The following is a 27,613-nucleotide window of genomic DNA, read 5'->3' as shown; positions in this document are numbered from 1 at the left end:
TTGCAAGAACCACACAGGAGACCAGTAAGTCTTTTTAGACACCTGCAGGTGGAGAGTCCATTCGTCGCTGTGCATACAGCGATGGTCGAATGAGATCTGACTCTGGCCTCATGCAGGAGCATTTTTATTGAGAGAAACAGAGTGGGGTTGAGAGTGGGGGTGTGGGTGGACAGTAGGGCTGTGGACTCGGTCGGATTTTTGCACCGAGTCCGAGTCCGAGTCTGAGTCCGGCCTCTTGACCATGAGTCCGAGTCCGAGTCTGAGTCTGAGTCCGAGTCCGGCTGTCCATTTTTTCTGATAATTCATGTGACTGCTTAGTCTTTATTCAAGGCTAATTTAGTAGTTTAATAACAGTTTTGTGATGGCTTTGTCTTTATTAAACATATAAACGAATACAATAAACAGATACTTTCAAGTTTTAATCATTAATTACACCATTATAGCTCAGACATTTATCTAACCCTTATTTGGAAAGCGAAAAACCCATGTCGTACGGCGTCAGCACTATGTTGTTTTCAATAAAAACATGAAGAACTCACGTTTGTGTCAGTCAATTTTAATTTTTATAAAGGATTATTCTCATTTGATGTCTTTAAATTCATCCGCGTTCTGCCATTGAAGCGGGGTGCATTCAAAGACCAGTCGTACAGACGGAACACTCATTCACTTCACCAAAACGCAACAATATAATTACGTGAGCTCTTTGCATAAACCTCGATGCAAAGAAACTCCTCTTTTTGGGTACAGGCTACAAGGAGTATATATTACAAAGGAGACTTTATACTTAATTGTGATCATCATTCATCTATCCATCCATTTTATTTTATTACTCAGGTATTTTCAAAGCAAATTAATATTGTTGCATTTATTAATTTGCTTTAACATGACAGCGCAATATAATTAAAAGCTGACACGATAGCAATGTCAAACGTGTTCATTTAAGAAAAAGCCACACACGTTTTGTGATCAAATCTTTCATAATGAGAATGATTTGAGTGAATTGATTTTACAATTTTTATCCCCCCTCCCCACCATCTGTCACTTTGCTTGGGACAAAAGGAGCCTTCAGAACTGAAATTTCTTCTCAATTTCATTCAAATCAATTCACTCAAATCATTCTCGTTATGAAAGATTTGATCACAAAACGTTTCCGTCTGTACGACTGGTCTTTGAATGCACCCCGCTTCAATGTCAGAACGCGGATGAATTTAAAGACATCAAATGAGAATAATCCTTTATAAAAATTAAAATTGACTGACGCAAACGTGAGTTCTTCATGTTTTTATTGAAAACAACATAGTGTTGACGCCGTACGACGCCGTACGACATCGGTTTTTCGCTATAATTCGGTATAATTCGAGGTAGTCCACCCTCACCCAAAGTTAAGGTTTCATGGGAATGTTATTGTCATAATTGGTCTGGACCATATATGATAATTGTTTAATGGTAGTTATTGATAGATCTTGAAGATGTCAAGTTATAGGTGCATAAGACTATGTTGTTCATGCATATAGCACGTTCATTGTAAGAGGGGAAGAGATGTGTATTTTGGGCTAACTCAAATTCCGTAGTAGAAAAACCCCGGAAGTGGGATGGGCATTCTGTGTTGTTCTGGTACGCCCTGTGAGTAAGGAATAAAGCAGTTATCATTCACGTCGTTGTCCGACCTATTCTTGCTATCTAAGAACCTGGAAAATAGTAAGGATATAACATATATCACGGGTCATTACAACGGGTTTGGTGGAGTTTTTACAGCTTCTTCCAACTCCTACCGCGCTGACTGTAACCTGACACTCTCTGGCTGCGTCTTGCCTCTTTTTTTTTATTGTCGGACTCGGTGGACTCGGTCAAAATCAGCACCGAGTCAGATTCCGAGTCCGAGTCCGGCAAAAATGACCGAGTCCGACCGAGTCCGAGTCCCCGAGTCCGAACCGAGTCCACAGCCCTGGTGGACAGGATGGGGTTGAAGCCCCTGGCCTGCTGATAAAAGCATATCTTTTACGACGTGTAAACAAAGCAACTTTGATTGCTTCCTCTGCAGCTAGTCAATCAGTTCAAAAGATCTTAGCACTTTGGTCTACTACTTTTGTTAAGACAGGACAAGCTAGGTAAATTATTACAGGTTACATTCCAACATAATCATACGATGAAGATAATCTGTAAACCCTAACACAGACGAAGAACAGTCCTTGGCATGATTGATTGATTGATTGATTTATATCTTTATTTCGAACATCCAAAACAAAAAAGAAAAACAAAAAAACAAAAAACAAAACAAATAACACTCTAAAGTGCCACATAAGTCCATACAACAACAAAAATAAACCAACAAATAGAAGTAAATACATTAAATAAATTAATTAATTAATAATAATAATACATAAGTAAATAAAAAAATAAAGAATGCTCAAAAAGGAGTAGGAAGAAGCATAGCTTTTTAGATTCCTACCCCTTTCTCACTTCATCCATTAAACCAACGATTCAACATACTATACTGTAATTCTACAATATAACACAAGTAGACAAACTTGCACACTTATTGTTCTGTTTCATTTTTACTTGTGTGTAGTAGCGATGGGCGATACCAATGATTTTGGAATCGATCCGATACCAAGTATTTCCTGCCCAAAATACCCGATATCGATCCGATATCGATACCGGAAGTGTAATTTCCCGCCAAACATTTTTTTTAAATGCAGTGGCATGCTGCATCAATATTTTGTGCCTTACATGTGACTATTGACCTGCACATTTGTATACTACAGCAGGTGTTTCACTGCAAATGATACTTGCTCTTGGAGAGTCATCTATTGAATTTTGTAGAAAAAAGTATTACGTCATGTACATGAATTATTAACCAAGTTTGTGGTGTTGCCACAATATTTAATTGTTTTGTGACATATTTCACATTTTGCCTCGTTGTTATTAAGTAAAATATAATATCCCCAAACCAGACTTCTCTTGCGTTCGGACTGGGCCGCCGCCGTGGCCATGCTTGTTTGTGTTTGTTTGGCTTGGAACGGGGGGCGGAGGAGGAGGGCTTGGCTTGTGAGAAAAGGGGGCGGGAGCAGAGCAGAGCAGGACACGCCGGTGCAGCAGGCGGAAGGAAAAGTAGTGCTAGCATGAGTGCAAGTCGTCAAATTGGAGCAGAAAAAAATGAGGAAAAATATAATTAAATAATTGTAAGTATCGATATTTTAGCTAGGGAGATCGATACTCAAAAATGAGCAGCCTGGATCGATATATCGATATTTTGGTATCGATCCGCCCATCCCTAGTGTGTAGCCCTTTGGCACTCTTAGCCTTTGTACCCGCTAAACAACATATTTTTATACATTTTTTTAAACTGGTGGATATTTGGACTTTGCTTGAGTTCCTCACTTAGATTGTTCCATAGTTTGACCCCGGTTATAGTTATACAGAAACTTTTTAAGGTTGTTCTTATGTTTAAGATTTTGAAGTTGTGATTCCCTCTTAACTTATAACCTCCCTCCCGATGCCTAAATAAGTTTTGGATATTATCTGGTAGTTGTTTTGCTTTTGCCCTATACATGATGATTGCTGTTTGATAAGATACTATGTCAGTGAATTTCAATAGTTTGGATTGTATGAAAAGTGGATTTGTGTGTTCCAAGTAGTTGACTTTATGAATAGTCCTTATTGCTCTTTTCTGCTGAATGATAAGTGGCTGTAGTGAAGTTTTATAAGTATTCCCCCAAACCTCAGCACAGTAATGCAAATAGGGCAAGACTAGAGAACAATAAAGTGTACGAAGTGAATGATAATCCAGTAATTCTTTTGCTTTGTATATGACTGCCATGCTTCTTGAAATTTTAGACTTTATGTTTTTGATGTGTGGCTTCCAACTAAGCCTGTCATCTATTATAACCCCAAGAAATTTGTTTTCCTGCACCCTTTCAATTTCATTTCCATCTATTTCTATTCGTATCTTTATATTCGCTTTGCTAAATACCATAAACTTGGTCTTACTTACATTTAATGATAATTTGTTCCAGTCGAACCACGTTTTTATTTTTTTCATTTCCTCATTCAGCATTGATTCCACTTGTTGGATGTCATCACCTGAACAAAAAATATTTGTGTCATCTGCAAAGTTGACGAGTTTTAGTTCTTTAGAGACTTTGCACATGTCATTTATATACAAAATAAATAATTTAGGGCCTAAAACTGACCCTTGTGGAACACCACAAGCTATTTCCAGATATCCAGAACAGTGATTACCCAACTTTACATACTGTTGCCGTTCTCGCAGATAATCCTTTATCCAGTCTAATACTAATCCCCTTATCCCATATTTTTCTAATTTATTGAATAGTATATTATGATTAATTGTGTCAAAAGCTTTTTTGAGGTCAATGAAAACTCCTACTGCATGTTGTTTGTTGTCTATTGCATCTGTGATTTCCTCGATTGATTCCATTAATGCCTGTGCTGTTGATCTGTTTACTCTAAAACCATATTGGTTCTCTGCAAATAATTTATGTTTTTCCAAAAATCCATCCATTCTACTGTTAAAAAGCTTTTCCAATATTTTTGAGAGTTGTGGAAATATTGAGATAGGTCTGTAGTTTGTAAAGTTGTGTTTGCTCCCAGTTTTATAAAGAGGAATGACCTTAGCAATTTTCATCTTCTTTGGGAATGTACCAGTTAAAAATGACAAGTTACAGATGTACACAAGTGGCTTTGAAATCCCCTCAATGATTTGCTTAACTAACATCATATCAATCCCATTGCAGTCGGTAGATGTTTTATTTTTACATTGTTGCACAATGTTAATGATTTCATTTTCATCAACTGCCTTCAAAAACATTGAGTGAGGATTCCTTTCTATTAATTTATCTCTGTTGCCTACATCTGGCGCTGGAATCGGTATGTTTTTTGCTATTTGAGGCCCAACATTTACAAAGAACTGATTAAAACTGTTTGCCACTTCTTCCATATTATAATTTTCAGTATCATTTATAACAAAATATTTAGGTAATTTATGTTGTTCGGTACCTTCTCTAATAATGTGGTTTAGGAGAGTCCATATCCCCTTAATATTATTTTTGTTATCCTCTAATTTATTCTTATAATATTCTTTCTTACTTAATCTTATAATATTAGTTAATTTATTCTTATATCTCTTATATTTATCTTCAGCGCCTTCTGTTCTCTGTTTTATGAAGTTCCTATAGAGTAAATTCTTCTTTTTACAGGCATTTCTTAAGCCTTTCGTCAACCATGGACTGTCCTTATATTTAGTTTTTTTATTATATTCCTTGATTGGACAATGCTTATTATATAATGAAGTGAATATAGTCATCAATTTATGGTATGCATTATTTACATCTTTTTCTTTATATATTGCATCCCAGTTCTGTTCCATTAATTCATGTTTTAGAGTAGCAATTGTCTCATCTGTCCTAATTCTTCTTTGTTGTTTATACACCCCAATTTCAGATTTGAAATTATTGTCATATACTGTAAACACTGGAAGGTGGTCAGTAATATCAGTAATTAATAACCCGCTTGTTGTCCTGTTTTCTATTATATTGGTGAATATGTTATCTATCAGAGTAGCACTCTGTGATGTTACTCTCGTGGGTCTAGTGATTGTAGGAAAGAGACTCAGGCTATGCATTAAATTTAAAAAATCATCAATATTTTGTTGCTTATTTGGGTTTAATAGATCAATGTTATAATCCCCGCAAATAAAAATATTTTTATTGCCTTTTTGTATAATCACACTTTCTATCCATTCTGTGAATGTCTCAATGCTAGAACCAGGAGCTCTATAGACACAACTTATAATAATGTCTTTTTTCTTTTCAACACAAATCTGTATCGTGAGACATTCAAGAAGATTGTCCACCACCTGTGTCATAGCCTCTACAATCTTGAATTTCATATTCAAATCAACATAGATTGCAACACCACCCCCCGCTTTGCTCTGTCTGTTGTTGCATATGAATTCATAGCCTTCCATCTCAAAGTGCATTCCCTTCTCAGTCGTAATCCAGGTCTCAGAAATAGTTATTATATTAAATGATTGTTTGAATGTGTTTAAGTAATCCCGAATGCTACTAAAATTTTTATATAGACTCCGGCTATTGAAATGGATAATAGATAGCTTATCTTTTGTTAAGATGTCCGTATTGTACTGATCATTGCTGTAATAATAACATGTGTTGTTTGTGGTGGAGAAGAAATTATTGTCTGGGTCGATGTCCTGATCTATGTCCAGAGTGCTGCTTTCACTGTAATCAAACGTCAGTTGGAGTTGTTCATGTTCTTGTATCCACTGTGTTACCTGTCCATTGTTGCTTGATGCAGGTTGAGTAGTGTCCCTGAGCATTATGTTTGTGTTTTGTGTTGTTACCTCCATTCAGTTCCAAGTCCACTCCAGTTGAGGATACTTCTTCGAGCTTTTCCAGTTCCTCAATACTCCTCACCATCAGTATCTTGGCCTCTTCTGGTGATCCATTAAGCTTGATGTATATCTTGCAATTTCTGGTCCATGCACTCTGTATTTTTTTCATTCTTCTCAAGTGACGTGCTTTCTTTGCAATATCCGCATTGGTCTTTGTCAAATGTTCATTTATGTAGATGTCTGTACCTTTGAGCAACTTACCCTGTTTTAGAAGTGCAACTTTGTGCTTCCTGTTGACAAATTTCAGAATGACTGCAGGCTTGTCGTTGCTGTTTCTTCTGGGCAGTGGATGACATGCTTCGACCTGGTTGGAGTCCATAGTTATTCCTTTAGTTTGCAGAAACTCAGCTACCTGTTGCTCGGCTGAACTTGCATGTTGCTCACAGCCATCGTTACTTGCCGTCACTGCCCTTGCATAAGATATAGGTTTGATCGCTATTCCCGTGATGACAATGTCATTTATTCTTGTGTATTGCTCGATGTCCGCTACCCGACTTTCAAGGTAGGCAAGCCGCTTGTCCTTCTCAGCATTGAGTCTTTACCTCTTCCACCAGTGCCAAGATGTTTTTCTGCTGCATCCTTACAGCAGAAACTTCTTCCGAAAGGAAGTCAAGTGACCTTTTTATGTCCTCGACCTCCTCCGTGGACATGGTTAGGTTTTTTTTCGGCCCCATATTGCTCACGTTGGTCGCAGCTCTCTTTGACAGCTCAATCAGCTGTTCTCCGGTAAATCAGCTGTTAGCAGTCTGCTAACAAACTTGCGGGTTCACGATCTGCTTAGATCGGTTACGTTTTCTTGATTTGGGTTATTTTCCAGTCCTTCATGTGCAGGCGTGAGAATGAGTTTTAACATAAGAACACAGCCCAAACTTGGTGTAAAAGAATATCCGATCCAAGAACTTCACAGTGCGTCGCGTCAATCACACAGCTTCCGTCCTGTGATCAGAGCACTCAAACTGAAAGATGTGTCAAATGCAAATTTACTGCCGCCTGATCTTTCTTCCCCACAGGTCAACAACCGCTCCAAGCCAGGAGACTGAGACGCACAACATAAAAGTCGTCAAAAAGAACAAACATGGTGGGTGACAGACCACACCTACAGGATACAACGAATGTTCCAGACGACCATAAAGTATGGTCCGTTGGAGACAAAGTTGTTCATGCGCTTTTTCCTTGGATCGGAGTTGGAAAACAATCACTTTTCATTGAGACACTGAACTATCGTTTTCAATCCTTTGTGAATCTCTCACTGCAAGTCAACGATGGACAAAATAGAGAGATTCAGGCTATTAGACTGATGGTCTTGCAAAACAGGATGGTTCTGGACTTGATGACGGCAGCACAAGGTGGTGTGTGCCACATCATTGGGACTTCCTGTTGCACATACATTCCAGGAGATAACGACACGCACATCAAGGATGCCATGAACTCACTGAGGAATTTACAGCAGGCCATGTCGGAGGATAAAATCCCACATCAATGGGATTTCTTTTCATGGCTATTCTCTGGCACTTGGTGGCAGTTGCTGTTGAAACTTGTGGCTCCTGTGCTTGCTGTGCTGGTATTGTTGTGCTTGTTTACGACCTGTGTTATCCCATGTTTGAAGTCTGCTGTGACAAGGGTTGTGTCTTCTACCGTAGCACAAGTACATATACAACTTCTCAGACATGACGGATGTGATGACTATAATGTGCTGCGAAACATGGATTGCGTAGATGCTGTTTAGCTCAGCGTGTTTTACAGAAACTTGATGTTTTGACCATCGAAAATGCCTTGCAAGTGATGGATACAATGATGGACTGTTTCTGTGTTTTTCTTTTTCTTTTAATTTTTTTATTGATAGCATTCTGGTCGCCTAAGGCAGAGGGACCGTGTGAGGCTTTTCCTGCATCAATCTTGCCGCAGGTTTTTCACTCACACACTAAATTTGGACTGGAGTATTGAGGGAAAAACCTCATCTTCACTGGAAATTATTGCTGTCATTGTATTTTCTTACTTATGTTTGATTGATCAGGGTTGGCATAATCATATGATAAAACAGGAGGGATATGTTAGGGTTTACAGATTATCTTGATCGTATGATTATGTTGGAATGTAACCTGTAATGACTAACCTAGCTTGTCCTGTCTTAACAAAAGTAGTAGAACAAAGTGCTTAGATCTTTTGAACTGATTGACTAGCTGCAGAGGAAGCAATCAAAGTTGTTTTGTTTACACAACGTCGTAAAAGACCCCCTGCTATGCTTTGATCAGCAGGCCAGGGGCTTCAACCCCATCCTGTCCACTCTCACCCCCACTCTCACCCCCACTCTGTTTCTCTCAATAAAAATGCTCCTGCAAGAGGCCTGAGTAAGACCTCATTCGATCATCGCTGTACGAACAGTGACGAATGACTCTCCACCTGCAGGTGTTTAAAAGGGCATACTGTCTCCCGTGTGGTTCTTGCAAAAATAAGTTGGAGTGAGCACCACTCTAACAATGCTGGGTCGAGAACTGCGGACGGCGGTAGAAATGGCATTTGGCAGACCTCCAGATACTCCGGCCGTGCCGCCAGGACCGGAATATGCCAGGAGGTTCCAGGACCGGTTGGAGTCAGCCCACACTTTTGCTCGAGATCAACTGCAGAAAGCTGCCCTTAGACAGAAACGGAACTACGACATGCAGGCCAGAGAAAGAGAGTTCATGGCTGTAGAGCTGGTGTGGGTGTACAGTCCAAGAAGGAAAAAAGCCAGGTGCCCTAAATTAGACAGTCACTGGGTGGGGCCGTATGAGGTGCTAGAAAGACTAGGGGAGGTGGTATACAGGCTACAGCTGCCCCCTAGTGGCCGGCGGGTGGCTCTTCATAGCCTGGCCCCATATAAAGGTGATGCTCGTCCGCAGTGGCACACCGGATCCCGGACTCAGGCCCGGCGCGGCACAACTCTCACATCCCCAAGACAGACCACTGTTCCCCCTCTCTCCCCCAAACAGGCCGTTGTGCCTGTAGACTCATTGCCTGGTTCCACACAGGCTGTTCTGAGGCAGCTGACCTCAGACTGCCCTCGGCGACAGAGAAGGCCACCAGGTCACCTTGCTGATTTTGTTTGTGACACCTCGGGACGAGGTCTTTGAGATAGGGGGGAGCAGTGTAGAGACCTGTGTGTATAATTACTGTTCGGTCGTCCGATTGCCTAGGGATGCCGTGAAGGCAGCAAAGGGAGGGGAGAGCGCGCGTGTGGGAGGGGGACTTGACTTTGATGTCTCCAAGCGCGGATGTTAGAACTCCTGTTGATGGCGTGGAATAAAGAGCCAGTTACGAGCCACGACGTGCCTGATTCATTGAAACGCTACAATATCAACGGTTGCAAAAAAGTTCTTGCATCAACGTAAACTCATCAGGGGTGTTTAAGGTTGAAATTCAAGCATTAATACCAATATATGACATAATCAAGCATTAATACTAATATACGGAGGAGAAAGATGGCGGCGCGCACAGACGCAGCGGCCCGGCGCTCCTCAGCTGTTGGTAGTTTTGTAACTTTTTTTGTAACTTTTCTTGTAACATTTTAAGTACTTAACCCATCCCTGCTTGTGACATGTGTGCAATACAGCAGAGCGGAACTGTTGTTGGTTGCAGTAAACACCTGCCCGCAAAAGAACTTCATTCTCTGGAATACGATTCCCCTGGGGATTCGGCGGCCGCCAAGCGCGGCCAGCTTTGCTGTCCCCCTGCTGGAGTGGCGCGGGCGGCGCGGACATGGAAGGCGGAAGCGGGGCGGAGGAGGAGGACTAGCGGCCAAGCTAAAAGATGGCCCATGCAGGTCGGTAATCCCCAGCCTCTTTCTTGCTGACGCCCGGTCGATGTTTTCTGTGTCCTCTGCTGTCCATCCCGAATCACTTTTACCAGAGAAGCGCTGTTAAACATCGGACAGTCTTCTTCTGGTATTTTCTCTCCTGTTCTCTCTGGTTCAGACTGTTTGTCGGAGATTCTAGCCGGAGCGGCGGTGCTATACAAGCTAGCGCGACGACGGCGGCGCGGAAAACGAGCCGGAGCCCTCGTAAAGCTGAGGCAGAGAGGGTTCCGTTCTGCCCTACCGTTAATTCATCTGGCGAATGTCCGCTCCCTAGCGAACAAGACTGACGAACTGCTGCTCCTCACTTCAAGGAACACGGACTTCAGCAGATCCGCCGCGCTGTGCTTTGTTGAAACGTGGCTCAGTGAACGAACCCCCCACCACGCCGTGGAGTTAGCGGGGTTTCGGCTAACACGTGCAGATCGCAGCGCGGAGCTCTCCGGAAAATCAAAGGGAGGTGGTCTCTGTTTCTACTTTAATGAACGTTGGTGTACTAATGTCACGGTGTTGAAAGAGTTTTGCAGCCCTCTCCTAGAAACACTTTTCATAAACTGCCGGCCGTTCTATTCACCACGGGAGTTCTCCTCGATCGTCATGGCGGCTGTTTACATTCCACCACACGCACGTGCGAGTGAAGCCACGCAGATGCTGGCTGACCAGGTAACAGACATGGAGAAACTTCTACCAAACTCACTAATCATTGTTCTGGGTGATCTTAACAGGGCGAACCTCGCACACAAACTCCCCAGATACAGACAGCACGTAACGTGTCCCACCAGAGGGGCACAGACTCTGGGCCACTGCTACACCGTGATTAAGGATGCATACCACTCTGCGGCTCGTGCAGCTTTAGGACTCTCGGACCACTGTCTAGTTCATCTGATCCCGGCCTACAGGCAGAAACTAAAAACTTCTAAGCCTGTGGTGAGGACTGTGAGGAAGTGGACAGTGGAGTCAAGGCAGGACCTCCAAGCCTGCTTTGACTGCACCGATTGGGGAGTTTTCGAAGCTGCAACTTCAGACCTGCATGAACTCACTGACACTGTCACATCATACATCAGTTTTTGTGAGGATCTGTGTGTGCAGACTAAGACCTTCTGCACGTACAACAACGACAAACCTTGGTTTACACCGAACCTCAGGAGGCTGCGCAAAGTCAAGGAGGAGGCCTACAGGAGCGGCGACCGCGACCTGTTCAAGCAGACCAGAAACACACTGAACCGAGAGGTCAGGAAAGCCAGGAGGTGTTACGGGGAGAGCCTGATGAGACACCTCTCTGCCAATCCTGATCCCTCAACAGTGTGGAAAGGCTTCAAGAAACGAACCCCCCGTCCTGTGGAAAGCCCAAGGCTGGCTAACCAGCTAAACAGGTTCTACTGCAGGTTTGATCGGTCCTCCCACACAACGGGACTTCCTGCAGCACAATCTACATACTCACCTCTCCCCACAACTGCTCCGTCCACACCTCTATCAACGTTGTCACCCACTCTCTCTCTTGCAGAGGCCGCGCCCGCACTCCAGATCCGCGAGGAGGAAGTGCGCCAGATGTTCCGGAGAGAAAAGACCAGGAAGGCACCGGGCCCAGATGGCGTGTCACCTTCCTGCTTGAAAGTCTGTGCTGAGCAGCTGGCGCCCACCTTTGCACGGATCTTTAAACGTTCTCTGGAGCTGTGTGAGGTGCCCTCTTGCTTCAAGAGCTCCACCATCGTTCCAGTGGCCAAGAAGCCCGCCATCATAGGTTTGAATGACTATCGACCTGTCGCACTGACATCTGTGGTCATGAAATCTTTCGAGAGGTCAGTGCTGAACCACCTGAAGGATGTCACGGGCCCCCTGCTTGACCCCCTCCAGTTTGCCTACCGGGCAAACAGGTCGGTGGATGATGCGGTCAACATGGGACTGCACTACATCCTGAACCACCTGGACACCCCAGGAAAGTACGCCAGGATCCTGTTCGTGGACTTCAGCTCGGCGTTCAACACCATCGCTCCTGACATCCTCCAACAGAAGCTCATCCAGCTTGCGGTGCCTGTCTCCACCTGTCAGTGGATCACCAGCTTCCTGACCAACAGGAGACAGCGTGTGAGGCTGGGGGGCACCACATCTGACACCCGGACCACCAATACTGGAGCCCCTCAGGGGTGCGTCCTCTCCCCACTGCTCTTCTCTCTCTACACCAGGGGTGTCCAAACTACGGCCCGCGGGCCAACTGAACAACAGAAAGTGTGTCTGTTTGATTTGTAATGAAGACGTTGCTGTGATGAAAGAGTATAATGTCCGCGCATTTACTCCCGGGAGCCGTGTCAGAAAGCTCGGTGCACACTCACAAGTGCGTGTGCGTACTCAGTAGTACATAGTAATTTTATCTATCAGTGCCGAATTTCGAGTGTCGGCTGTGACGTTAATATTCTCGTAATTCGCGCGCTGAGTTTTCAGATACAGTTTTACGCTAATGCCACCCACAAACCTTCCCCTGGAATCCTTCCATTAAAATGAGTGGCCCGAAGAAAAGAAAGGTGGACACTGAGCGCCGAATGTTAAAAAGGAGTGGACAATTTGGCTCGACCTACGTGTGTGAGAAGACGTTCAGCCACATGAACGTCAACAAAGCCCGTCACAGATCTAGGTTAACGGACAGACACCTCGGCTCTATCCTAAGAATTACCACAACAAATTTTACTCCAGACTATGATGCACTAGCAAAAAAGGGAAACCAACAATACTATTGATTTCTTTATTACTTTATTTAGATTTATTCTTTCACTGATTCTTCAAGATGACGTATTTGGTCAGAATGTTTGCCGTTGGCGGCTCGGTGGGGCACTGGGTAGCACGTCCGCCTCACAGTTGGGAGGGTGCGGGTTCGATTCCACCTCCGGCCCTCCCTGTGTGGAGTTTGCATGTTCTCCCCGGGCCCGCGTGGGTTTTCTCCGGGCACTCCGGTTTCCTCCCACATCCCAAAGACATGCTTGGTAGGCCGATTGAAGACTCCAAATTGTCCCTAGGTGTGAGTGCGAGTGCAAATGGTTGTTTGTCTCTGTGTGCCCTGTGATTGGCTGGCGACCGGTTCAGGGTGTCCCCCGCCTACTGCCCGATGACGGCTGGGATAGGCTCCAGCACTCCCGCGACCCCCGTGGGGACTAAGCGGTTCAGAAAATGGATGGATGTTTGCCGTTGGATGTGATTTCGCCTCATCGGATAAACATATTCCATAAATCTGACCTGCAGGCGCTGAAGTGATGGAAAATGTTATTCATCATAACAGTGTCGTATTTAATAAGAATCACTGATAGTAGTTTTTTGGTGAAATATTTTTTTAATGCTGTTAATAAATGCATTTGTTTTCAAAAAGCTTTTTTTAATATCCATGCTTTAGTATCTACTAAAAGTAAAAACCTTTTATGCAATGACCTTTACATGTCATTTATATTACTTCACACAAACACTACATCCATCTGCTCCTGGTTCGGCCCCCCGGTCAAAATTTAGAACCCAATTCGGCCCGCAAGTCAAAAGGTTTGCCCACCCCTGCTCTACACCAACGATTTCTCCTCAAGTGACTCTCCTGTGAAGCTCCTGAAGTATGCAGACGACACCACTCTCATCGGACTGATCCAGGACGGTGATGAGACTGCGTACAGACAGGAGGTGGAGCGGCTGGTCCACTGGTGCAGCCAAAACCACCTGGAGCTGAACCCGCTCAAGACCGTGGAGATGACAGTGGACTTCAGGCGAGACCCTTCACCACTTTTACCACTCACTATCCGCAGTAATACTATTCTCTCCACAGACACCTTCAAGTTCCTGGGAACCACAATCTCTCGGGACCTGAAATGGACTGGCCACATAGACTCTGTCCGGAAGAAGGCCCAGCAGAGGCTGTACTTCCTGAGACAGCTCAAGAAGTTCAACCTGCCGCGAGAGCTTCTGAAGACCTTCTACACTGCCATCATCCAGTCTGTCCTCTGCACCTCCATCACTATCTGGTTTGGATCGGCCTCCAAACAAGACAAGCACGGACTGCAACGGACAATCAGGACTGCAGAAAAGATAATTGGAATCAACCTCCCATCTATCCAAGACTTGTACCTGTCCAGGACCAGGAAACGTGCAAGGAACATCTCTACAGACCCTTCTCACCCAGGTTGCAGTCTGTTTGAACTACTCCCCTCCGGACGGCGTTATAGAGCTCGGTACGCCAAAACCAGCAGACACAGAGACAGCTTCTTCCCCCAGGCTGTTGCTCTGATGAACTCACACCACTCTTAGAGTCTCAGAGTCATTACTGTGCAATAACATCCTGCTCTCCACACCTTTTTTGAATTTGTCTACACTGTTTGTACTATGTGTCCTCTGCATCCATTGCAGCCTGGTCATCCTGGATAAGGGACCTTCCCATCTGTGGTCTCTTCTCAATGTTTCTCATTTCCCCGAGCTGGAGTTTTGAGTTTTTCCTTGCCCTCTTGGGAGTTTAAGATCAGGGGATGTTTGAGAATATTTGCCATTTTTCACATGTCCTGAGTGTTGTTAGTCACCTAAATGTTGAACAGAGGGTGTGATTTACCGAAGTCAAATTCCTTGTTTGGCACGCTCAAACATGGCGAATAAAAAACTCTTGAATTTTGAATCTTGAATCTTGAATGACCAACGCGATGGACAAGCGGAGCACATCTCACGGTCTGGAGTGCTGTGTCTGGTTGTTGCGGAGTCCTGGCTGGACCATTGCATCCCCGACGCGGCTATCCAGCTAGCGGGCCGTGCTGTCTTCAGAGCCGACCGAACAACAGACTTTTTTTGAGACCGCTTTTTAAAATTGAGTACCGTTTTTTTCCATGTATAATGCGCAAAATTTAACTAATTTATTGTCCTAAAATCTGGGGTGCGCATTATACATGGGTACAAAAAAAAAGAAAAGTTTTTTTTTTAATCCGGATATGATACGGAGGCCGCCATTACAGATGCGCTTTCTTCTCTGCTGTTCACTTCAAACATGCTCCATACGAACACAATGCTCTCGTATCAGACGCTTGCTCGATCACCTGCTCGTTTGCTGTCACAATGTACCCTACACAAATCCGAAACATTTCTTCGCTATCGAGTTTGCTAGCGCATGCGCAGTGATACTGACCGGCAGAATAACATCCGGTTGTTCCCAAAGATGATCTTTTTTCTGAAATAATTTTTACGTTTACGGACTTAAGTAGGAGTCAAAATTTGGGTGCGTATTATACATGGGTACAGGCTTTTTTCCAGCATCAACATGCCATTTTTAGGGTGCGTATTATACATGGGGGCGCATTATACATGGAAAGAACGGTACTTCAAGATTGAGCAACAGCTTTGTTCATCAGGCTGTTAAAATCATCACCCCACCCCTGCTCATCCCTTGCAAAGACTGACCTAAGATTGCATTTTATCCGTATTTTATATTGTTTTATATACATGTATGTGCATGACCTGCTATGAGGAGCTGCCAAACTGATTTTCACAGTTAACACTGCGTTAACAGTGACAATAAAGGAATTCAATTCAATATGACATAACCAAGCATTAATACTAATATATGAGATCAATAATAATAGTCTTGTGACAGACCAGACGGAATGACCAAGTGCGTCACACTTTGTTTTTTGACTTTCAGGGGATGGGACGTGGAGAGTGGACGCAGGAGGACAAGACAAAGATGTGGTCGAAGACGGGCAGTTGATGGGGCAGGCGGCGTTCGAATGTTATCAGGGACGGGCAGTCAATCGGGGCAGGCGACATTCAGACGTGGTCTGTCAGTTTGGGCTGAAACATAGTAGGCAACTGGAAGCAAGCACAGGAGAACAAGCACAAGACACAAGGAGCGAACGGGTGGCATACTGGGACGAAAAGACAAGGACTGGCGTGTGGGGTTTAAGCAGGTGCAGGTGTGGTGATTAGTAACAAGGGAAAGGTGTCAGGTAATGAGCACTGATGGCTCTTGGGGTGTGTGCTGTGACCGATGTGAACAGAAGCGGGGCACTGACCAAGGTGCTAGGAGAGCAGGCGCATGACAAGTCTCAATGTACTTGGCCCTAGTTCTGCACAGGTGCAAAAAAAGGGCGGGCTAGGCCTCAGAATAGCTTCGCACCAATCCTAAAAAAAGAACAGAATTGCTAACTAATCCCCTGGGGATCAATATAACTAATCCCCTGGGGATCAATAAAGTACCTACCTACCTACCTACCTACCTACCTACCTACCTACCTACCTACCTACCTACCTTCCTACCTACTACCTACCTACCTACCTCCCGACCCGTCTATGAGTCACAAATAAAAATCCTTTAATTTTAAATTTACTTTGTTTTAGTAAAGAATTTGTCTAATCTGTGAAAAGTACATTGCACAAACAGAGTTTCAATGAATGAAACCAGAGCAAAATGAGTGAAAAGTTTGCATTATTTGGTTCTGAGAACAAATCAATAAAGGAATGCTCTGTTGCCATCACACATGCCATTTAGAGGCCATGAACCGGAGTAAACCATGGTTTTTCAATATAAATGGATGGATGGATGTAATGAATTTTTAGATTGAAATATGGTTGAATCTATGACTGATCAATGTTGATAAAGAGTTGAAAATTCAACGTTGTTTCAATGTTGAGATTTTTGGTTGATCTGATGATGTTTCAATGTACAGATCAATTTTAAAACGAACGTTTGTTTCAATGTTGAACATGGCGAGCGAAAGTGATGCCTTTTCAAGGTCAGATTTCAACATTGATTCGACAAAAAAGCCTGACACTATATCAACGTTTATTTGCTATCTGGGTAGCCCATCATTAACGTCGTACGGACCTTATATCATCCATTTGAAATACTACTTGAAAATGTATTTACGACAAAAATAAATTGGGGTCCATGACCAAACCGCTTTAGACAGAAAGTCGCTTGGAATCAAAGCACGTAAAATCAAGGTTCAGATGCACATGTATGTTAATAAGTTACTCACAATGAACAGATTATTCCTGCTGTACATGTTGGAACCTATGAGTGTGTTTTTCAAATAATTTTGTGGTTCAAACGAAAAGGTATAGTCATTTCTCTGCAAAACTGTGTTGGAAACAACATATTTCAATTATTACAGCCATGGAACTGATATCAAAACAATTCAGATAGTAAAATAATGGCCCGTGAATGTTTTTCTGTGACCTCTACAACTCTACAATTTCATTGTCGATACCTTTATTTAGACAACTTGTAAAATTCTGATACCTTCCACAGAATACAGCTTTTTTTTTAATTGTACATTGGTATCAGATACTCCCCTTATGTTGGTTGTCAAAAGAAAAATAATAATAGCGGATTTGTTTTGTATGTGTATTGTGGTACATTTTCCAGTGTACTGTCATGGACCTGCTGAGTTTGCATCCCTATTACACTGCTAGGATGCAGGTCTTGTATCCAAGTATTATTTTCAAGATAGCTAGTATATATGACTGTAAAAAACGCACACTTCTATCTGTGCTCCTCACTCAATCTCCCAATATCTCTGCAAGCAGAGGACCAGATTGAATTTTCCTCTGGAGTCTGCCCGAATGAGGGTGAACATCACCTGCTTCCACAGCTTCATAGAGCTTTGCGCAGATATTTCTCCCCAGAGAAACATCAAAGACATCTTGAGTTACAACAGAAATGCCCAGGTTTGGTCTTAAAGTTTACATCAAATCAACAAGAGTGACTTGGCTGATAAACAAACTAGTCTCTATGAAATGGAAACTAGTGTCCTTAGGGAGGAAGACCACAATTTGAAATTATACTTGAGATAGCTATCACGCAAAGCACTTGGGCTCAATATTATTTCAAATGTAATTTCCTTCATTTCTTTGTGGCCTTTTTGGTTGTCTGTGTGTCCATGTGGTTGTGTTCTTTATGATTAAAAAATATTTACAACCTCTTTTCCCCCCCTTTTCCTCTCTTTCTGCTAAAAGTGGTTCTAATCCCCCAAGACCCCCGCCCCCTTCAGTTCAGCCATGGGCCTTTTTAATTTTCTGCTTTTGTGTTTTTAGCTCCGATTGACAGGCTGCTCTCTCCCTGGAGCATTGTTCTATTAATCAGTTTAATATGCTACAGAAATTGTGAGTGCTCGTATAGTAATGGAATCTCAGCAGGATGGGGTTGGATATTTGATGACTGGCAAGGTGGCAAGAAAGGCTCAATTGTTGATTTGTCTGTGATATCACCTACTCACTTGATGACCTTGTGCGAATGGCGGGCAGATGGACAGAGCTGCCCGCTCCCCTCACACTATACTATTACACTCACATATCTATACACACACACATGCACACACACACACGCACGCACGCACACACACACACACGCACACACACACGCACACACACACATGCGCATACGCACACATACACACACAGGAGACCCACTTTCTTTGTCTTCTATCACATATCAAATTTGAAATAAGCGCTGCTCCGAGCACTGAGTGGAAGCAGCACAGGACAAGAGTGAAGCATGTGCATCGAAGGGTGACTGCCAGCTGAGTGCTATATAGTGAAAATGGTTGTTAAATGAGCAATAGTACCTCCGCCTCCCAAGTCCTTCCCTCATTCACCTTTCCTCTCCTGCTGAGACAATGAGTTGTGGTTTAATTAACTCTGCCTTAATGGGTGCACAACATGGGGTGAGGGGGAGGTTGTAGGTTTGCACCTTGCGGTGCTCTGTAATAGCATTATTCCTGGGGAAAGATAGGCAACATAGCCCATCGACCTCTCCCTCTCCAAAAAAAAAATCCCCTGAGATACAGTATTACCAACATGCTGAAGATGAGGTGCAATATACTGCAAAACTATTTCCATCTACATTGCCTAGAATTTTTTTGTTTCTGTTTCATAAACAAAAGGTTCCCCTGGCTTATTTCTGATTTGCATTACCACAGCGCTCATGGTAACCAAAACGTTTACTACAACGAACACATTAGAAATAGTTAAAAGTAGCATTCCACATATATTCGCACAGCTATCTTTCCCAGTTAACATGCTTCTTTGACGTCGGTTATATAGCTGTCAGCAGAGGCGTAGCCAGGAATTTTTCCAGTAGGGGCGCACGCCCACAGGAAAAAAAATCGAACATCACCCACGCCGTTCGCTGATCGCTAAAACAACGTCCGGGAGGCAAACGGTGAATGGATAACATCGCGCACATAGAATAGCGCAAGCACATTCGCGCAAGACCGAAAGAAAAAAACGGCATGAAAATGAAGAATCGAAAAAGCTCGTTTTTTTTATTTTTTTATTTTTTCAACCGGGGCGCAGGGAGTCCTAACCGGGGCGCCGCCCCGGCTCGCCCCGGCTTGGCTACGCCTCTGGCTGTCAGGGGCAGTGAATGCGTTTTGTTACAGTATCTTTGGTGAATACTGTATATGAAAGAGTCCAAACTTAAACCACATTTCTTAGTGGAATGCAGGAGTAGACTAAAAAGTGATGTTTACTGTAAATGCAAAATTGATGAATTGACAATTGACGAACAAGTGGATCTGTGCAATATACTGACAAAAGCGATGAGTGACCTGGCTGCTAACAAATGGCAAATGACTGATTGATCATGGAAGCCACATGTGGGCCACATAAAATGAGTCAGTCATCATTTTATGTGGCCCACATGTGTCTTCCATGATTCTTGCTAAAATCTACCAAAATGTAATACAGTGGAACTTCGGTTTTCGACACAATCCGTTCCAGAAGGCTGTTCGAGAAGGGAATCATTCGAATTCCGTATCATGTTTTCCCATTACAAATAATGGAAAATAATTTAAAGCGTTCCAAGCAAAAAAACGCCTTTTTAAAGCATTTTTTCATTTGGGTATTTTTGTCCGATCGCGCAACTGCAGCGCACCGCCGAACGTGCAACCGTAGCGCGTCGCCGACCGCGCAACTGCACCGCGCTGGTCGCATTATTGTGACAGAGCCGTAGCTGAAATTTAGAAAATATTTTTAAAGTCCTGATGTACTATCCAAAATTTAAGTGGACCTCAGTGTGCAGGAGCTTAATTTTGTCCGATCGCGCAACTGCAGCGCACCGCCGAACGCGCAACTGCACCGCGCTGGTCACATTATTGTGACAGAGCCGTCGGTGAAATTTAGAAAATATTTTTAAAGTCCTGATGTACTTACCAAAATTTAAGTGGACCTCAGTGCGCAGGGAGCTTAATTTTGTTCGATCGCGCAACTGCAGCGCACCGCCGAACGCGCAACCGCAGCGCGTCGCCGACCGCGCAACTACATCGCGCTGGTCGCATTATTGTGACAGAGCCGTCGCTGAAATTTAGAAGATATTTTTAATGTCCTGAGGTACTTTCCACAATTTAAGTGGACCTCAGTGCGCAGGGAGCTTAATTTGGTCCGATCGCGCAGCTGCAGCGCGCTGAGCGCTCACTGTCACATAGCTTTAAGAGCGTCTTTGTGTTTTAGGATGGCTTTACTGCTCCCACTTGCTTCCTTTGGATGCATGATTAGAGTTGATGCAATCCTCAGAGTAACGAGAATGTAGTAACGAACGGAGTCAGTTGGCATGCGGGTCCTCTCGGCTCATCTCGCGAAGTTCGACAACCGAAATTTCGTCCGACATCCGAAGCAAAAAAATCTCGAATTTTTTGTTCTAATACCGATTTGTTTGAGAAAACCGAGGCTCCACTGTATTTGGAAAACCTAAACATCTTCAGATATTACATTTTCTTTTTGTTACCAATCCCTTTTTACAGTAACTTGAACAACTGTTGTCTTTGACATCTGATTTAAACCCAAATTATCCATCAATTAGTTGTGTATATGTCATGAGGCAATGAGGCAATTACACAATGTGTCACGGAATGAGTGGAGCTGGGTGACCAAATGCAGCTTGGGCCAGGGTTTATTGAGGGAAAAGGTAGTTGGAAGGGAGGATGAGGGGAACAAGACCAACAGAACCGGCAAACTAACATAACGGACCGACAGACTGGCTAACCGAAACAGAACTGACAAAGACAGGAACCAAGAAACAAGAACGATCCGACAGGGGAGTGAGGGGCAGACAGGACTTAAATACAAGACAGCTAACGAGAGGCAGGTGAGGGTGATCACACTGATTATCGGCACACAGGAGGGGAGGGGCGAACACACAGTGAGAAATTATGATAAAATGTACACACAATGGACTGACCGGGGACGAGTCGTGACACAATGACGTGGTTTCACTCACAACTGACAGGCAAAGGCGAATTGAGGACTAAATTGGCCATCAAGCCAGAGATTTATTCAACAAACAAAAACACCTCTTATCGAATGCAAAACAAAGGCTATTTAACATTAACCAAATGCGCTCCAACTAGGAGGATTACTAACCAAACAAAACAAACAATGAGGCACTCCTAAAAATGTTTGGAGGCTCTACACCTAAAACTGAAAAAATGAACAAAGTATCATTATAAAAAGGTAGCAACAAAATTCTCTCTGTGGGCAAAGACGACGAGTGAGGTTTGAGACTTTGACAAGGCTTCAGTGATTGTGAAGAAACACTTTGGCACAAGACAGGCGAGACGCAGACTATTTCACATGTGAGGGTAATTGCAAACCAGTGGACACGATCAAGAATCAGGGTGGACAAACCAAACTCACAGTCTGCACCCTCCAAGGCCAGTTCCAAGGATGGGCCCTTCTCAGCCCTGGAAGCTCCGCCTCCGTGGCTGCATAAGCCGTGGTAAATTTGGACAGGCGGAAAAGCTGCGTACAAATAAATAGGCAGCATGTCACGACCCATCTCAGTCCGTTTCCTTGTGTTAGTGTTGTCATGGTTTCTGTTTGCGTCTCTGTGTACTCGCCCCTCCCCTCCTGTGTCTACTCACAATCTATGTAATCACAGTCACCTGCCTCTTGTTACCTGTCGTGTATTTAAATCCTGTCTGCGTGTCACTCCCCCGTCGGATTATTCTCTCTGTTCTGTTAGTCTCTCTCTCTCTCTCTCTCTCTCTCTCTCTCTCTCTCTCTCTCTCTCTCTCTCTCTCTCTCTCTCTCTCTCTGTTTGTCTGTTTCTGTTCATCTGTCGGTTCCCCCTGTCACTCTGCCTCCGCAAGTTATGTTAGTTTGCCGGTTCTTGTTTGTCTGTTCCCCTCATCCTCCCCTCCAACACCCTTTTCCCTCAATAAACTCTGGTCCAAGCTGCATTTGGTCGCCTTGCTCCATTCCTGACCGTGACAGAACAATCCGACCCTGTGACACAGCGTCCTTCAACGCACAATACGTCAAAGACGTGACGTCATTTCTGCGCAACAAGACCACACCGCTGGTGTCTAAATTCACACAGCCTTCGACAAGCAGCCGTCGCATCTGGCCTCATTTCTATGGAGACGGGCCATAGGTTAAGGTTATGAAACTGTGACCTTCGCAGCCTTCTTTGCATTGCTCTTCTTCTATGTCGTCCTACCCTCTTCTTCAACGTTTAATACGTAGAGCCACCCGAAGATGCCCCGATTTATCCACCAACAACACGCCACTTGCTTCTGTAACTTCAAAGTAAATGCTCCACTGAACACATACGTACAAGAGCTTTTTCATCTTTGTTTCTGACCGCTTGGGTGAGCAGGCATGTCAAGCAGCGTCAAATCCATTGCTGTAGTAGAGAGTGGAGCAATGTGGGCGTCACGAAAGTCTCTATGAAGCCGGTGTCACGTTAAATATCTTTTTTAACAACGGAGTGAAAAAAATTTGTGAATCAAAAATTCTCAAGTATTACCCATGCATTGAATCGGAACAAATATACATTTGAGAGGACTCAGATTTTTCAAAATAAAACAGGACAACCTTAGACCACCTCACCGTGGTGTGACAATAATGGCCTCTGAGGGAAACTTCATTCAGAGCTTTCACACCGCGGGAACCAATTAAGAACTTCCCCATCTCCCCTGGTAGTTTGGAGGGTGGTGTGGCTTGGTGGTGAAGTGGTTATCTGCCAACCCCGAGGTTGTTGGAGTGTCCTTGACAAAGACACTGAAACCCCCAGTTGCTCCTGATGACACATTAGTAGGTGAAATAGGAAGCAGTCTGAAGCGCTTTGCGTACTAAAGATAGGAAAGCACCATACAAGTATATCCCATTTACAGCCTATTTACTTTCCTTATTCAGACACAAAAAAAGGTTCTGGGTTTGGAAGGTTCCACCAGGGTCAAGTACCGATTGGACACTCGGGTCTAGTGATGTGCAGTCTAGTTATTTTGTGTGAACTGAATCTTTAGAATCAGTTCCCTCAAAAGAATCGTTCAAAAGAATCAGTCGTTCACTCACTGATCCGTTCGTGCGATGAACGGGAAAGGCAAATCACTCACTCACTGACTCGTTTGCTCACTGATCCGTTCAGTTTTCAAGATGGCGGGGCGTGCACATGCAGCGACCTCTCTCTGTCCCGCCCGAACGGTGTTTTGTTCGTTTAATGAGTGCTTGTCCGACAGTTTTATGTGTTCGTCTCGTCGTACTAAGTCGTGCTACAAGTACAGCAGGCAGGTTCTGCTCGACATCGGCGAAAGCGAGTTTTGTGGCGTTCTGGACTTTGAAGCGGGGACATTAAAGGAGCTCGGACTGCTCCGTCCTGAAACGTCGCCGGACTCGTCTGCTATTCCTCCCCCGGTTAGGAAGCGTCGGAAGCGGTGTGCGAGGAGGCAGAACAGGGGCAAGCGCGGAGGCGTCCGGGCCAGGCTGGCGGCCAACCCAGCTCGCCCGGCCGTGCCTTCCATTCTTCTGGCGAATGTTCGATCGCTGGACAACAAAATGGATTACGTTTGCCTGCTGAGATCTACGAACCGGACAGTGCGTAACTGCTGTGTGCTCGTGTTCACTGAGACTTGGTTGACTGTCAACATTCCGGACTCTGTACATCTGGAGCGGCTAGCGTGCTATCGGGCGGACCGGGCCATTGTAAAAGGGGGAAAATCGCGAGGAGGTGGAATATGCGTCTACTACATCCGTGACGAATGGTGCCGGGACTCTGTAGTGGTATGCAAGCACTGCTCGCCACTTGTGGAGTTTGTGATCATTAAGTGCCGTCCTTTTTACCTGCCAAGGGAATTTACTGCGATTCTGCTAGTCGCGGTATACATCCCGCCTTCCAACATCGAAGGCGACAGGATCGCGGCTCTTAGTGAACTGTACCAGGCTGTCAGTGAACAACAGACGGCGCACCCTGACGGTTTCACCGTCTTCGCTGGGGATTTTAATCATGCTAACCTGAAGTCTGTTTTTCCGAGTCTTCACCAGCATGTTAATTTTCCAACACGTGCCGACAGCTTCCTGGACCTGGTCTACTCTTCACATAAAGGAGCTTTCAAAACCGCCCCCCTCCCCCATCTTGGACTTTCTGACCATATCACTGTTATGCTTTTGCCCGCATACAGACAAATGGTGAAAGCATCCAGGCCGGTTCGCAAGCGGGTTAGTGTGGCCTGAGGGTGCCTCTGATGCGCTTCGAGACTGCTTTGGCTCTACTGACAGGGAAATGTTTAAGCAGGCGGCCACTTGCAACGATCGGACGGACATAGAGGAGTATAGTGACTCTGTTTCCTCTTACATCGCGAAGTGCATTGATGATGTGACCCACTCGAAATACATCGTCACTCGGGCTAACTGGAAGCCATGGCTGACAGGGGCTGTCCTCAGGCTGCTGAGGGCCAGGGACAAAGCCTTCAGAGCGGGGGATGAGGCTGGCTTGAGGACAGCGAGGGCCGACCTGTCCCGGGGCATCAAGGAGGCGAAGAGGGCGTTCTCTTGCAAGATTACCGCCCACTTCAAGGACAGCAGGGACGCACGGAGCCTTTGGCAGGGCATTCAGACCATCACGGACTACAAGCCCGCGCCGCAGAGCTGTGAGGGCGACATCCGTCTGCTCAACGATCTTAACCGCTTCTTCGCTCGCTTCGACGCTCACAACAGCACTTGCCCGCTGAAGACCCCTCCTCCTCCACACGAGCAGCCCCTGTGCCTCTCTGCCGAAAGCGTGAGGAGGGCGCTTGCCGCTATCAACACCCGTAAGGCGGCGGGCCCTGACAACATCCCAGGTCGAGCGCTGAAGGACTGCGCTGGGGAGCTGACGGGTGTCTTCACGGACATCTTTAACATTTCCCTGCAGCAGGCCATCGTCCCTTCGTGTTTCAAGGCTGCCACCATCGTACCTGTGCCGGGGAAACCTGCTCCGTCCTGCTTCAATGACTACCACCCCGTGGCACTGACGCCCATCATCATGAAGTGCTTTGAGCGGCTTGTCATGGAGCACATCAGATCCATTCTCCCCCCCACCATAGACCCCTTCCAGTTTGCGTACCGAGCCAAACGGTCCTCTGAGGATGCCATCTGCTCTGCCCTCCACTCGGCCCTCACCCATCTGGAGAGAAGGGACTCATATGTGAGATTGCTGTTTGTGGACGTCAGTTCTGCCTTCAACACCATTGTGCCACAACGACTCATCTGCAAACTCGACAAGCTGGGCCTCAGTACCTACCTCTGCAACTGGCTACTGGACTTCCTCTGTCAGAGGCCTCAGGTGGTACGTGTTGGCGACAAAATCTCCGCCAGCATCACGCTGAGCACAGGGGCCCCCCAAGGCTGCGTGCTCAGTACGCTGCTCTTCACCCTCCTGACGCATGACTGCACTGCCACCTACAGCGACAACCGCATAGTGAAATTTGCTGACGACACGACTCTGGTGGGTCTCATCACCAAGGGAGACGAGACTCAATACAGGCTGGAGGTTGACCTTCTGACCACGTGGTGCAGGGACAACAACCTCCTGCTGAACGTCAGCAAGACCAAGGAGATTGTTGTTGACTTCCGGAAGGGTCACACACAACACCTGCCGCTGACCATCGACGGTGCTGTGGTGGAGAGAGTGAGCAACACCAGGTTCCTGGGGGTGCACATCAGTGGATCTCTCCTGGTCCACCAACACCGCATCACTGGCGAAGAAGGCCCAGCGCTGCCTGTACTTCCTGCGGAAACTCAGGCGAGCAAGTGCTCCTCCGGCCGTCATGACTACATTCTACCGTGGCACCATTGAGAGCGTCCTCTCCAGTTGTATCGCTGTTTGGGGTGGTAGCTGCACTGAATATAACATGAAGGCCCTGCAGCGCATAGTGAACACGGCTGGTAAGATTATTGGTGCTTCACTCCCCTCCCTGAAGGACATTTACACCTCCCGTCTCACCCGCAAGGCGACCACGATTGTGAGTGATGTGAGTCACCCCGCTCACTCTTTGTTTGATCTTCTGCCCTCTCGGAAGAGGTACAGGAGCCTGCGCTCCCGCACCACCAGACTCACCAACAGCTTCATACTCCAGGCTGTTAGGATCCTGAACTCTCTCCCCCCTTCTGCGTAGCTTCCTGTACTTTTGTGCTATATTCTGACTGTCTGCTGTTTGCACACTTGCTCCATTTTTGCTCCTCTTATTTATTGTTATTTGTTTATTTGTTTATTTATTATTTATTCATCACTCGTATTTATTCTTTGTTAGTGCCTTCTTGTTTTTATTTTTTGTGTTGTTTACTTGTATGTATATTGTGTATTATGTCTTGTCACCGTGGGATAGTGGGAACGTAATTTCGATTTCTTTGTGTCTTGGCATGTGAAGAAGTTGACAATAAAGCAGACTTTGACTTTGACTTTGAGTTGATGGACGGGAAATCCAGTTCACTCACTGACTTGTTTGTGAACAGGAAGTTACGTCATTTTTCTTCTTCATTTTGTTTTACGGCGTGGTGGCACCAGCTTCAAAGCGCATTACCGACACCTACTTTGTTGGATAAGTTACGTTATTGCGTGTTGGTTGAAGTCATATGAACTGAAAAAAGAACGAATTACTTCAGGAAGTGATCCGTTCACTCACGTTCACTGAAAAGATTCATTATTTTTTAACAAATTGTTCACGAACGACCCAACACTACTCGGGTCTTTGTCTACCTACCCAGAACGTTCAAGAGGGCATGCCGTGCTTACGAAATCTGATTGGTTGCTTGAACTTGAGGAGGTGTTGTTTTGGGTTCATGTTGTTTCCATCGCACACGTTGCACAGTCAGTCGGTCTTCTTCTTTTTGTCGAATAATGCCTATCTCCAAGGAATCACTGTTGCAGGTTTCCATGACCTCCTGCTCAGGTCGCCAAGATGTTAAAAAATCAGCTGCTAGGGATTGGTGCGCCAGACTGGAGCTCGATCATAAAGCTTGTGAGGTGGCAGAAAAATGGCATGGTGCTTACTGGACACCTGAGCAAGGTCATGGTAATTGACATGGTCATAGGATAAATTAGGTTGTTCTCATCAACTTTGACCACAAGGCATTATAGTAGTGCACAACAAACA

The 27,613-nt window shown here is 45.0% G+C and overlaps 1 protein-coding gene and 1 long non-coding RNA gene across 2 annotated transcripts in view; one reads left to right on the top strand and one right to left on the bottom strand.

Annotated features, from left to right (window-relative positions):
• The window catches only part of LOC119132871 (dehydrogenase/reductase SDR family member 13-like), a 197,197-nt gene that overhangs the window by 151,486 nt on the left and 18,098 nt on the right, over window positions 1-27,613 (top strand). The window lies entirely within an intron of this gene.
• On the bottom strand, window positions 359-17,183 carry LOC119132903. Its single transcript, XR_005099988.1, has 3 exons — window positions 17,089-17,183; window positions 14,778-14,782; window positions 359-371 (listed from the first exon to the last, which is right to left on the bottom strand). It is a non-coding gene; the product is annotated as an uncharacterized LOC119132903 (long non-coding RNA).

This window comes from Syngnathus acus, chromosome 13 (genome assembly GCF_901709675.1).
Source record: "Syngnathus acus chromosome 13, fSynAcu1.2, whole genome shotgun sequence".
NCBI classification, from domain to species: domain Eukaryota; kingdom Metazoa; phylum Chordata; class Actinopteri; order Syngnathiformes; family Syngnathidae; genus Syngnathus; species Syngnathus acus.
Note: the sequence above shows the minus strand (reverse complement) of the source record. Positions and strands in the feature narration are given on the sequence as shown.